Here is a 14,668-nt window from a genome sequence, read left to right on the forward strand (position 1 = left end):
TAACCTTTAATATGCTCTCATTTATGAAGAAAGTAGCATTTTAAAACTTGGTGAGTTATTATTAGTGCCGTGGACATCTGCGGATTCCAGGTTTCCAGAATCCCTTTCTTCTTCTCATGGTAACATTGACATCTTGTCTTTTGGGAAACTGACCTTCTTTTCTTCTTCTTTCCTTGAGGTTCTGGGACTTCTGGTTGCCATGGTGGTAGGTAGGAGGAATTAAAGGCAAAGACTGATGTAAGTTCCAAGTTCCATCTTCCATGGAGTGGAAAAAGTCAGTGGGACTTGGTAGCTGCTTGGATGTGAGAGGTGAGGACAGAACGGGGAGTCTGGAAGGACTCCCAGGTTTCTGGCTTGGGTGGCCGGTGGAGCCAGAGAAACAGCATGAGAAGCTGGTCATTGTGGGGACACTGAGTCTGAGGTGAGTGTGGACTGTCCTGGGGAGCAGGCAGGCGGGGGATCAGGCAAGTGGGGGGGGCAGGCGAGCAGGGGAGCAGGTGGGCGGGGGTACCAGGCAGGTAGGCACCTGAACTTTTCCCCAGCACTGCACACCTCACACCCTGGCAGTTTTTCTCCGGCTGCCCCCTCACTTGGGCTCGCCTTGTGAAGTCTCACCTAATGCCCCAGGGAGCATCGATTGCTTCTCCTTTCCATGTCCTCTGCATCCCACACAGATTTAGGCAGAGTTTCCCAAACACTGTACTCATTGATTGGTTGGCCTCCCTTTCTCCTCCCCTGGACTCTGTTGCTCACTGAGAACAAGGATGGTGAGTGACTTAGCTCTGAGGGGGCTAGCACCCAGCGCAGGATGTGTAGGGATAGTGTAGGTTCTTGGGGGGAAGGGAGGCCTACTAATGTCATGCCTGCATATTTTTCCTGGGCCAGAGTGACACCAATTACTTTCCACTCACTAGACAATCCCTTTGAGTGATTTCCCGGCTATGGGTTGGGTCGGCCCAAAGCCACCCTTGTACTCCTCGTTTAAGCCAGCCACTGTGCCTGCAGTCTGTGGTCACAGACCAGAGCAAAACCTCATGGCTTCTGTTCTAGAAGGCTCTGACACTTTGGTTTTATGATCACAGGGCTGCAACAGGTGAAGTCCATACCTACAGGAACCCTGGTGGGGCCTGTGTCCCCCACCTTGGCTTCCCCGGCCTGCTGGTGTCAACAAAGGCCACATTTCAGCTAGCTTTGCTCAGGTACAGGGGCCAGGAAAAAAACACTCTCCTATGGACATAAGGGTGTGCACGCGTGTGCGCGCGCGCGCGCGCGCGCACACACACACACACACACACGCACACGCACACGCACACACCTTATATCCACTTCAGCAACCAACAAACGTCAACTGTGGAAGAAAAGTCGGATCATTCCCATTCCTGTTTCCAGATAAACGTGAGGTTTGACATTAAGATTGCCATCAGAATATTTTTCTTTTTTCTTGTTAAGCTGTTTTGGGTGAGTGGGATGAGATGGGGAGGGGAGAGGGTTACACAGAAGTTGCAAACCCTTTTTCTGTAGCGCTGGGATAAAAGAAACCCAGGCAGTTTGTGGATGGATAACACACCTTGCCACTGATCCTAACTCACCCGCTGTTCTGAGTGTCACCCCTCCGTGTTCTGTCGGCTCCCTCACAGGGATGCTTGGTGAATTGTAGAGCTTTTGGATTGACACCAGTAAACCAACAGTTAACAACTGTTTCTGTTTCAAAGCCTGATACTTGGAAAGAGCAATTAAAACTGTGGATACCTGTTCACGTGGAATTCACAGACTGATTGCCCTCAGGCATTTGATAGTTTTGAGTGCATTCTGCCATCAGCGTCCAAACCCAGTAACATGGGAATAAAAGGTGGGGGAACAACTTGCTTCATATCTTTTGTCACAGTTTCCATTCGATGGTCCTAGAACACACAAAAACCTCCTAGGATAGCACCTTACTCTTCTCCTGGGAAATCCTTTAGTTTTGCTGCTGCTGGTGGGTGTGGTGTTGGTGCTGTGGGGTACTTCCCGAGCCCCGAAGTGTCTCTGCATCTGTAGGCAGTGCCCAGCTCCTACCGCACACGCACTCTTGCCTCTGCCACAGATGTGTTGGTGCAGATGTGAATCCTCTCTGCAAACAAACTGAAGATTATTTCAAGAGTCAGTCTAATGAGTAGTGAATATGAGCTGATTACTGTATTTGCCAAGAACCTTATTTTTTTCCGACATGGTGCAGAAGAGCAGCCTAGTATTTCTTCACGGGCTTATAAATATAAGTAATCAATGTGTTTATGTAAATATTTAATGATGTCCACACTCATGTTTATGAATCAATGCACCATCATAATTGCTTTTGTGTGATGTGATAGATGCAAACATAAACAGCACCCATAATATCTTAGACGGCCTCCTGGTGGAATTTAGAAAAATGTAGTGATCAAATAAATATTTATACCACGTGGAAAAATCCTGCAGGAAGAATTATGATGGAAGGATTTATGCTTGGATACAATCAACTGTATATTTTTCTTTATTTGTAATGATTTCCTTGTGATTTTGTTAGGTTTTTTTTATTGTGGTAAGAGCACTTAACATGAGATTCACCCTCTTAAATTTTTAAGTGCACAATAGACTTTTGTTATGTTTCTAGAACTTACTCATCTTGGTAACTGAAACTTTATACCCATTGAATGGCAACTTCCTGTTTTCTCCTCTCAGTGACCTAGGTTCTCAAATCTACTTTTGATCTACTTGACTTTCTGATTCTACCAGGTGCTGAATTTGCTCACACCTCACAATTGTTTAGGGAACAGACACTTCTTGATTTCTGGCTGTGCAGTGTGGTTCAAAGTGGGGTTACCGACAGACACCTGGCTTTGGCTTCTGAAGGTCCTGGGTTCAAACCAGAGTTTCTCTGCTTGTCAGTTGTTTGACTTTGGGCAGGCCAACTAGTCCGTGAGTTTCAGCTTCTTCCCATAGAATGGGAAGAAGTACTTACCTGGCAGGGCCATCATGGAGATTAAATGCTGCAATGATTTTATAACCGTTCCACGGTCCTAGAACACACAAAAACCTCCTAGGATAGCAAACCTAAAAGTTTCTGGCATAAAGTCGGTGCTCAATGAATGGGCATTTCTTCCAATTGCACTTTCTCTACCTGGAAGCCTGTTCTGGGGCCAGTTCTGAAAGAGAACCAGAAGAGCATCCCCTGATATATTTATGGCTTAAGTAGTTGGCAAAGCCAAGTAGTTTATGGAAATAAGGGAGGGAGGAGGGAATGCTATGATGATATTTTTGGCAGCTGTGCTCAGGGTTTTTTAACACCTGGACCAATTAATATTCTTCCAACCTCAAATGCTTTTTCTGGCCTTTTCTTTTAAGTAGTCCATGTCCTGACCCAAGCTTTTCTTTATGACTTTCCCAGCCGAAGTTATATATGAACTCGTGCTCCTCTGAGCTTGTATGCATCCCTCCTAAAACATGTCTGTCCTTGTATCCTTTAATAGCTGTTGTCGTCTTGGGTTACAGTCTCTGCTGAAGTTTGCTGAGAGCAAAGCCATCTCTGCTTCATTATTGTGTATTGGGCACCGAGGACTGTATATTGTAAGTTGTGTGTGGTTGAGGGAAAGGTGTGAGTTTGGGGGTTGGAAAACCTGGGTTTTGATTCCAGCTTTATTGTTTATTGGGTGGTGTCAGGTAAGTCACACAGGCTTTCTTAGACGGTGTTTCTTATTTATGAAATGGTTATAATAAATCCTAGTGGTCATTATTTTTTATAAATCTCCTCAAATCCTATTCAGAAGGGGTGCAATACGAACCGGATGAATAAAATGGTTTCTGTTCTACCTTTGTTATGGGACTGTTGGACAGCCATGGGAGATCACGGTTGCGGAAGTATTTAATAAACAATAAATGCAGTACACATGCTATTTACGCTCATTAGGAGCTCATTAAATATTTCCTGAATCAATGCTTAATGAAAGTAAGATGACTTCCCCCTTTCTCTTCAATGAGCCTAGGAAGGAGTGTGGCAGCTTGATAACACACTTGTCGGGGGGGAGGGAGAAGCATCTCTCATTGGAAGGAGACAGTCAAGGGAAGGGAGCCGTGTCTGACACTAAATAAATAAGTGCTGGAAACATTACAGTGGTTGGGAAGGTATCTCATAATACAGGAGAATGTTGAGAGATCAAAGAGAGCCAATTGATTAGCATTGATTAGACACTTCCCTGGCTCAGACATCGTCTATTTCCTTTCCATGCGTTATTATTATTATTGTTGTTGTTGTTGTTATTGTTATTATTATTATTTTGTAGAGCACTTTACACTTAGTTTTCATGTCATTAGTTTACTCTCTCTCTCCCCTTGCTAGATGACAGGCTCTACGAGGCAGTGATTTTTGACTGTTTTGCTCACCCTATGTCTGCCATAGTGCCTGGAATGGCGCTTGGCACAGAGTAGGTGCTCCGTAGATACTTGCAGAATGGATAAATGATGGATATTATTGTCTTCCTTAGGCAAGGAAGATATTCAAGAAACCTCTTTTTGGCCCCAAGATTCTTTTATTTATTTACTTTTTCCCTGCACATGTCCCTGCTGTGAACCACCCGGTGGGAGAGATGGGGTTGTGGAAGGGCAGGATGGGGTGCAGATGAGGGAGTGGTTATTCATTCTCTACACCTTGATCAGCCTCACTTGTGAAGTTTCCATTCCTCCTATTACTTACTACATCGAACTTCTGGTTTCCTACCTCTCCCCATCTTGGATTTTCTTGTCTATTTATTTGCTTATTTGTTTGTCTTTTAAAGCTGAGTAGAGACCTGAATCCAGACTGCTTGGCATTGGATTCTGGTGCTTCACTGACTAACTGCATGGTCCTGGACAGCTTGCCTAACCCCCCAAAGCCTTGGCTTTCTCAGCTGTGGAATGGGGACAATAGCAGTACCTGTCTCCCAAAGTTGCTGAATTTGTTAGGGCACATCGGGCACTTCGAATAACACCAGGCACACACGAAATGCTCAGTGAAGTGCTGTTATTGTTCGAATGTAAGTTGGAAGAAGGCAGGGGCATTATGTCTGATATGTTGTTCCCAATGCCTGGGATAGAGTAATTTCTAAATATTGATGAATAAGTGAATAAATACATCAAAACAACAAATTGTAGTACAGACGTTTGTCTTAATTTCATAGACACGAGGAATTTTATTGAATAAAGATTTTTTTAGGTAGCACCTGCTATATGCCAGACAGTGTAGGGAAAATCTATCCATTTCTTTAGCAAATGGTTATTGATCACATGCTTTGTGCGAAGTGCTGTTCTAGGTGCTCTGGTACAGTAGGGATGAGTCAGACACAGGCCCTGTCCCTAAGGAGCCTGCAGTGTGCAGAGCCATTGTATCAAAAGATAAGGCTGGCTTTCTGTCTTTAGACAGCTTCTAGCTGAGCCTGGAGGTGACCAGGCCAAAATGCCACTATGCTTAATGGAGCTGCACCAAATGGCTGGTTTCAGGGAAGTCAGGGATTGGAAATCTATGGCCTAAGCTGCTCAAAGTGTGGTCCCTGGAATCTCAGGCCTGACCCCAGGTCTACTGAATCAGAAACTGATTTTAACAATATTCTCAAGTGATCTGCATGCCCATTAGAGTTACTGACTGTCCAGGAAAGGCATGAGGCTGATTTGGCAGGCCAAAAACATGCATACGTCATTTTGGGGGAATATGTAGGAAATTGTACAGAACTGAACTAAGTGGAAGTTGATCTTGGTGAACTGTGGAGCTATAACAGACCTCAAATTCCCATCTGCTCCTTTAAAATGGGAGGACAGACTCAGCATAATATCCTCTAGGTCGATCCATGTTGTGGTAAGTGGCAAGATCTCATCCCTTTTTATGGCCGAGTAATATTCCATCGTGTATATACACCACATCTTCTTTATCCATTCATCAGTTGATGGACGCTTGGGCTGCATCCATATTCTGGCTATTGTGAGTAATGTTGCAATGAACATAGAGGTGCAAATTAGAGTTTTCATCTTCTTTGGGTAAATGGTATTGGAATTATTGTGGAATAATAGTGGAATCATTGGATCATCTGTTATTTTTACTTAAGATTTTTGGAGGTTGAATCACCATGTTGTACACCTGAAACTAATGCAACATGGTGTGTCAACTGTACTCAACTAAAAATAAATAAATAAAATGGAAGAATAGATTTAAGGAATCATTAGAAAAAGGACATTTAAGTAGGTAAAACTTGTTGGAGACAAACTAATTTAGCTTGGTACTATGAAAAGAAGTCCCAACCATGCAGAGAATTTGAAGGCTCTACACTCAAATCAATACGGGGGTGACAAAGTCTTGAGAAAAGTGGGGTGTCTTCCAGGGACACCCAGGCTCTAGGTCTGAGTCCTGGCTCCATCCTACACTGGTTTTGTGCTCTTACTCGATTATTTATATTTCTGAGCCTCAGGTTTCTTATTGAAAAAGGAATGTAGTAGCTCCTTTATGGGTTGTTTTTGAAATTAAACATTATAATATATATAAAAAGAACACTGCATAGTCCAAAAATATAATGGAATTATTGTTGTTATTATTGTTACAAAACTTTGCATCAAAAGCAAAATATGTTTCAGAGTATTGAGTCAAGAAACTTTGTTTATCATCCCAGCTCTGCCACTAAGAAGCTGTGTGCTTTGATTATAGCAGTATGAGCTGAGATTTGCTGAAGTCTCACTACACACAAAGTTCTGAGCTTAGCGCTTTCACACGCCACCCCATTCAGTCATTTGAAATTCTGCTAGCTGGTGGTTATTTTCCTTTTGCAGAATAAAGTCAGTGAGGCTCAGAGAGAGTAGGTAATGTCCCCAAAATCTAGGAAGAGCTGGATGTCAGTAGGTTTGGCTGCCGAGCTCTCTTGGCTTCAATTTTTCTTCCTGTAACATGGAAAGAGATGGAATCTGCTTTATCTCCAAGGTGTTTTTTTTTTTTTTTTTGACTAGATATTCTCTTATCTAATAAGGTGTAGGAACATGCCTAACTGAAGGCAGAAAGCACGGCTTTCCATCCATATTCCCTTGTCCAGCGTGGTACCAATGCAAAATAGGCAATTGAATGGTGGTTATTGAAAATAACCTAGATTAATATCTGAAATCAGGTAATCATACTATGAGCATACCTGCACCAGTATCTAGATGCATGCATTTCAAATCTGCATCCATGGCCTCAAAATCCCAAGGATTTACAGATTTTGGCAAGAAACAGTGATCTGGACCAGTCTAGGACAGTGGCCTTTTACTAATCCCCCTGACGAGTGTTTATTGAACACTCCTTCATGCCAGGTTCTGGTTGGGCTACAGGGCTGTGGGGATGGAAAAAGGCCAATCCCTGTCCCAAAGAGCCCATGGCATGTGAAAATGACAGTCACAGTGCCCTGGGCTGGGGGGGGTGGTCTGTGCACACAGACTTGAGTGCACAGGGTTGAGATACAGCCTCCAGTGAAGTCCTTCCGGGAGCCTCAAGCATAGACAATTCAGCCAACCCTCAGCAATGGTGAGTGTCACTCTGAATCAGTAAAAAGGAACTAATTACAGGATTTTTTTTAAAGGTATATAATAATTTTGAACTCCCAGCTGTAGTGATTGTTCATGCTTTTAAAAAGCAAATGAGTCATCTTACTTCAACAGGGACCAGAGTTCTTTGAACTGTTTTTCTCAAATCATTTTATAGTTTTAGCTTCTATTTCTTTTAATTCTATTCACATTTTTCATTGGATGAACACATCCTTTCTTCATGATCACGAAAAGACACTTTTGGCCTTGAAGATGCTTATTTTTAGAATTTATAGAATCCAAATTATTGACATTTTACCTGATGAGTAAGATTTGAGCTATCGGCCCTCAGAGAAGCCTTTCTTGAGGACCTCTCCGTCGTCATCAGTTGAATATCTTCTAAAGATACGCTGTCATCGCACTCCTCATAAAGAGTTGTAATTATCCAGTTATTTGTCTTGTTACCCACTACATTGAGCTCAGTGACTGTACATTGAACTGAAATGAACCACATTCTCAGGTATATTCATTTCTGAGGGCTGCTGTAACCAAGGACCTTACACTGGGTGGCTTAGAAGAGTGTAATTTTCTTGTCTCATTTCTGGAGGCTGAAAGTCCAAAGTCAAGGGGTTGGCAAGGCCGTGGTCCCTCTAAGACTCTAGGTAGAATCCTTCCTTGCTTCTTTCTAGCCTCTGACAATTTGCCAACAATCTTCAGTATTCCTTGGCTTATAGATACATCATTCCAGCCATTTGCCTTCACGTGGCTTTCTCCCTGTGTCTTCACATCATCTTTCCTCTGTGCATGTCTGTCCCTCAGTCCAAATTTCTTTTTGTTGTAAGGACATCATTTGGATTAGGGTCCACCCTTAATGACCTCATCTTAACCTGGTTAAATCTGCAAAGACCCTATTTCCAAACAGTTTATGTTCTGAGGTACTGGGTGTTGGGACTTCAACATATTTTAGGGGGACACAATTCAACTCATAACACCAGGCTAAGGAGCTAGAGTGTTTATGGGATTAACAAGATGGTTGACATTGCAGAAGGCTGCAATGGACATGGGCAAGGCTGGGGCTTTCCTGGGGTATTTGCCTGAGCAGGGAAGGCTATAGGAAGATTGTCTTTGACCAAAGGCTTGACCCCACCTTCTGAGGCTCTGTGGCAGATATTCTGTCTCTAATCCTGCCAGGATTATAACTTCTGAGTCCAACCTGCTAAATAGGATTCTGACATCTGCCCAAAGGACTAGAGTCTGTTACTGCTTTCCGGGCTCCATTCTCTGACTTCAAGCATTGGCCCTGCCTCTTTAGTGATCTGGATCCATTCAAACCAAGTCTGGGTTCACCTTGCCCCATGGGCCCCTTGTAGCAGTAGATATAACAGTACGGTTTCCTTTAGTTGAGAACCTCAGAGACTCCTCTCCTTAGGTACATAATCTCTGGCTCTCAAGACTGTTCCACTGGGGCCACTGCACTGGGGTAGAGTGGAAGTCATCTCTTTGGAGTAAGAGAAATAATGGAAGCTCAGAGAGTTTCTATTGACTTCACAAGGCCACACAACTAGTAAGTGGTGAACTAAAGGTTGAACCCTGGTGATATCTGACTCCACAGGCCTTATGTTCCATCTACCTTGCTCCCCTCCAGCCAAAGGACTGGAGGGCAGCCCTAGGAAAGTTTTTATACCTATTCCTATTGATATCTGAATAAGCCATCTTCCGAAATGACCAATGCCTTCTTTGAATCTTCTGTCCTCTTCTTCCTTGAGCCAGGAAGCAGGAGAGGATGAGACAGGCTACCAGGTCATGGAACATTCTCCTCCATTCTCTGTGCGACTCCCTGGGCTTTACGCCATCTACTGCCTGTGCAGGGCTCTAAAATGCTCATGTTCTCCATAGAACACTCTGGCCTCAAGCTAAGGGGAATCCATCACATTTCAAAGTAAGTGGAAGATTGACCTTCCAACCCCTGCCCCCAAGAGTTAGCACTCCACTGCCTCCTATGACATCCCTGTCATACGTGATGTTCTGTAAGTTTCTAATGTCAGGTGACTGAAGAGAAACCAGAGCAATGAGCTTGACAGACACGTGTTCTGACAGTAAGACTTCATTAGTGGCCAAGGTCCAAAGTCGCTTTGGCATTTCTGGTTCTTAACTCTCTCTCTGACAGTTCATCATAGACCCTAAGGGGCATGTGGGCTGGGAGGGCATCTACCACGCTGGCTGTTTTTGTCAGCCAAGCCACAGAAGGGAAGGAACCACATGGCCCCGAGGCCAACCTTGGCCAACCACAGGGGCCAGCTCTCAGGAGGGACCGTGGGGAGAGCAGGATTTGGGTTTCCGCTTTCTCACAGGAAGACTCAATTGACTGCCTCAGCACCACAGGCGCCGAGCTGAGCAGGGGTGACTCAGCTTCCTTTGTGTGCCACGCGGCCTCACTGCAAAGAGGAGCCCTGACAATGCCTGTGGACCGCCACTCCACTTCCTGCCCCAGAAAACCACCAGAAATTATTCAAGTCTCAGTTTACCTGAAGAACTTGTTGAATGAATAAACAGTTTGCGTGTCGAATTTCTGCAACATTTGACACTTTACAAGAACATTTCCTCACACAGTGGTTTATCCAATGTGTACCCCAGTTCTCGGATTATAGGGAGGCCATTGTCATTGCTGTTACACAGATTAGGACAGTGACACTCAGCCCAAGGCCATGTGGCTTGTTGATGGACGGATTCTAGGGTACTCATTCAGAACGTTATTACACTTGCTTGCATGGCCATGTGCCCTGGCCATGCGCTCACCACATATGACAAAAGGGTTTGCTGGTTGAGTGTCTGATTGTAATTTTCATCCATTGTGACATGGATCGTGAGGGCTCTGAGGGAGCTACCGTGGCAGCATGGGAAGAACACAGGCTTTGGAAAGACAGTTCGGTTCAAGTTCCACTGAGACACTTCTTAGCCGTGTGATTTTAGGTAAGGAGCAAGTTCTCTGAGCTTCAGTATCTTCTGGATAAGGAAGAAAATAATGCTGATTTTCAGGGTAGTTCTAAAATTTAAATGAGATTATATGGGGTCAAGAGATAGCATAGTTCTTGCTACATAGAAGGGGTGCAACAATTCAAGGCTCTTTTCATCATTGCTCTCAGGCTTAGCTTCAGAAACTCTTCAGAGTTAAATAAATCTCGCAGATATTTTCTTTATACATGGAGCAAAGCCTTTGCTTGGTATCTTTGAAAAACTAAGGACATAAATAGACCCAGTAAATAAAGGATGGGCCTGTCTTGCTTAGTCACTATCATCAAGAAATAAGCTATGCCACATATGTGAATTTCCTAGTTCAGCACCCCACATTCTGAGCACCAAGATTTTTCATCATTTCTTTTGACCTAGTTCAGAGAGATAGCATTTCTAACTTTTTTAACAGAAGAGAGTAATCCTCTGCATCAGGGATTCTCTGTATATGCATTTCTTACCACTGACCATCTAACCTTCATTGCCTCTTGCTCTTGCTTACTTGTGAGAGGCCACAGAGACACTCACCAAAGGGAGGAAGTGGCATTGGGTCTGAAATTTCAGACTCAGAAATAATATAACATTTTGAGAAAATGCATAAGCAGTCAGGATGCTCTTTCTTAAAAAATGTTCTGCCTTTCTTCCACCAATTAGTTGTTTCCTTCTTTGAAGCTGAATATATGTCCAAGAGAGGTTGACTCCTTTGGTGTTCATATCTTAGATTTCAAGTTCCTTACAGTTAGGAATTCTGTTATAGTCATCACCATATACCCAGAGCTGGTTCATCTCAGATTCTGGATGAGTGGTTCTTAAATGAGCAAGATTCATGCATTCTTTCATGAGGAGATCAGGCAGGGGGGAAAAGTAGGGTACATCGTGGTTGCAGGGGACAACTGCAAATGAATCAAGTGAATCTCCTCACTGGGTGTGGACCATGGGACAGGAGAGATGGACCTGCTACCTTCAACAGCCAGAGCCAACTGAAGGAGGAGTAAGTGGACCATGGAAAGGCTGCCAAGACATTCTGTGAGAAGGGGAGCTGGCAGGTGTGAGTGGTTCTGGGAAATCCAGTCAAATCATTCAGGACACATACACTCACATGTAGGAAGGGGGCTGACGTGATTAGTATCTGCGGAGGACCAGGGAATATTGTGACTCTATCGGCCAGTGGGGACGTTCAGTGGTGATGCAGCCTTTGCTGGACTGAGCAGGAAGGGTGTAAGCACTTCCAGGGAGGAGATGTTTACTTTGTGGTTTAGTGACATTTTCTTGTTTCTTGATAAAGGGGATTTAAATAGCTCAAAATTATTGTATTTCTCCTTTTCAGAATTACACTGGGAAGGGAAATGGGAGAATTTGTTTGAAGTCATGCCCATGACTTACGTAGTGGTTTACTCTCCATTCATTTTGTACGTTCTATTGAACACCGATCCTGTGTGGGTCTTGTGCTGAGCCTGGGAGTTCAAAGATGGGCAAAGTCTTTCCTGGCACTTTTAGGCACCACCAATCTAGTGCTGAGTATAGAACGGGAGATAAATAGAAGAGGGCAGATGAGGGAGTGCTTCGTGATGCTATTAGCAGTCAGAGAAGCTTCAAAGATGTGCTGGGTTTTAAGGGATGAGTAGGAGTTTTCTAATTGAGAAGGAGAAATAGCACTTTAGGTAGGGGAAATACCATGCATAATTGCACAAGGGCAGGCAAATGACCTTGTTTGTGAAATAATGATTAGATTAAAGCTGGAGTTGCTTGTCCGATAAAATATAGGAGGCTCAGTAGACTTGAATTTCAGATGGACATTGAATGTTTTTTAGCATCAGCATGTCCCACATATGGAATGAGACATGCTTATACTGAAAGCATTATTTCTTTTTTATCCAGAACTCAAATTTAACTGGGCATTTGTATTTTTATTTGCTAAACCTGGTGACCGTAGGCTAGAGTACAAAGCAGGTAGACTGTATTATTCAGGTCTTTGAAATTCATGCCAGAAAATTTCCACTCTGATATCTGTGGGGTGGTCTTGGAGGGTCTTTAAACTGAGAAGTGATATAATTAGATTTCCATTTTGGAAATATTACTCTGGCTCCATGGAGGATGATTTAGAAAGGGGGAAACTGGAAGCAAGGGCATTAATTTAAAAAGAGAGAAAAAGGGGCCCTGAATTAGGACAATAACTGAGGGATTTTCCAGCAACACACTCCAGAGATATTTTGGAGATAGAAGCAGGAGAATGTACTGAGCAGGAGAATGGAAGTCATGACTATTTGTGTTGGCAATTCTTTCTAATTATGGACGCAACGTATTTGTCCTTGAAAGCCTATGACCTTCTGAACATTTACTCCCAGTAGACTTGGGAGAGGGGATTCTCTGCAGCCTGGAAATCTTTGCCTTTAACCACATAGTTCAGCTCTTTACTTCTTTAAAACGTATACTCTGGCTAACCTCTGAGCCGAACAATCACATCTTGATTAAGTGGCCAAGTCCATGCTGGGTACAGGTGGAAACACTTAGTGCCATAACTTTAGAAGGGTCTATAAAAGAGAATGTCTACCATACTTTCTTAGGAAAGATTTATTTTTCTAAAGAAAGTGTGTATTTTGGAAAGGAGGGACATTGTTTATTTCTGAGATTAAATACACCTCCAACATTACAGATTATATTTGGGTTCTTCAGACTTGCAGAGAATTCACAGAATCATGTTAGAAGAAATCCCTTGGTCCCTCTCCTATTACAGTTGGGAAGTTGGGGTCCCGGAGAAGAGAGATGGCCGGTGCAGTGGGGCAGATCTGAGGCTAAGGTAGAGGATTTATGACTCCAGCTAAAGTGTAAAATGGGATTTGCACAATTCTTACGCTCTCTGTAAACATTTAGAGTCTGGAAATAGAGTGCCATTCTTTTTCTTTATAACTACCAAATTACAAAGAATTTCTCCTTGAGATTTTACAATTGGAATCTACTAATCCAAGTTGTTTTTAAGGGATTTCATGAAACTGTGTCATTTAAGAAAACCACATTTTACTCCTATTGACAGTTCTTTTGAAATAGATTGGCACAGCCTAATTTTTGAAGGTTTTTCAGAGATTTTGGAATTTGGAAAAAGAATAGTTTATATAAATAGGAAATAATAGTTATTTGTTGAATGCACTTTCTGTTGCCTGATTCTGACATTTTGGCTAAGGTAAGCTTTCTTTTCAACTTTCAGAGCCAAAATGTGTTTAAATAGAATAAAGTGAAAACTACTGTGTTTACATCTTGAGGATGGAATGACTTTCCTTCTTAGAAATCTTTGGAATGCTGTCTGGGACCACCGCACAGCCTTCTTGTGCTTCATTAATTCCTGGGAGACCTTCACTGCTAGAACATACCAACGCAACTCCTCATTTGGGGCTGAGGGATTTGCACCCAATAAAGAACATCAAAATCCTCCCTCCTCTCCTCGGCAATGATAAATGACAACCAAATGGGTCCTGAGCTATGAGTTATCTGCTCCACATTTTCAGTCCTCATGGACAATTTGATTTTGTTTTGCATATCCTGGTTCACTGGACACCCATTCTTTTTTTTTTTTTAAACTTTTTTTATTGTTATGTTAATCACCATATATTACATAATTTGTTTTGGTGTAGTGTTCCATGATTCATTGTTTGTTCATAACACCCAGTGCTCCATGCAGAACGTGCCCTCTTTAATACCCATCACCAGGCTAACCCATCCCCCTACCCTCCTCCCCTCTAGAAACCTCAGTTTGTTTTTCAGAGTCCATCGTCTCTCCTGGTTCGTCTCCCCCTCTGACTTACTCCCCTTCATTCTTCCTCTCCTGCTATCTTCTTTTTCTTTTTTCTTAAAATATGTTGCGTTATTTGTTTCAGAAGTACAGACCTGTGATTCAACAGTCTTGCACAATTCACAGCGCTCACCGTAGCACATACCCTCCCCAATGTCTATCACCCAGCCACCCCATCCCTCCCACCCCCGACCACTCCAGCAACCCTCAGTTTGTTCCTGAGATTAAGAATTCCTCATATCAGTGAGGTCATATGATACATGTCTTTCTCTGATTGACTTATTTCACTCAGCATAACACCCTCCAGTTCCATCCACGTCGTTGCAAATGGCAAGATCTCATTCCTTTTGA

General features: G+C 43.1%; 1 long non-coding RNA gene across 1 annotated transcript in view; it reads left to right on the forward strand.

Moving 5' to 3' along the window:
* The first annotated feature begins 290 nt into the window (after positions 1–290).
* The window catches only part of LOC113936894, a 73,806-nt gene continuing 59,428 nt past the window's right edge, over positions 291–14,668 (forward strand). The window contains exon 1 of the long non-coding RNA XR_003524406.1: positions 291–421. This is a non-coding gene — a long non-coding RNA (uncharacterized LOC113936894). The remainder of the gene's footprint in view (positions 422–14,668) is intronic.

Source organism: Zalophus californianus, chromosome 8 (genome assembly GCF_009762305.2).
Source record: "Zalophus californianus isolate mZalCal1 chromosome 8, mZalCal1.pri.v2, whole genome shotgun sequence".
In the NCBI taxonomy this organism is placed as follows: Eukaryota; Metazoa; Chordata; class Mammalia; order Carnivora; family Otariidae; genus Zalophus; species Zalophus californianus.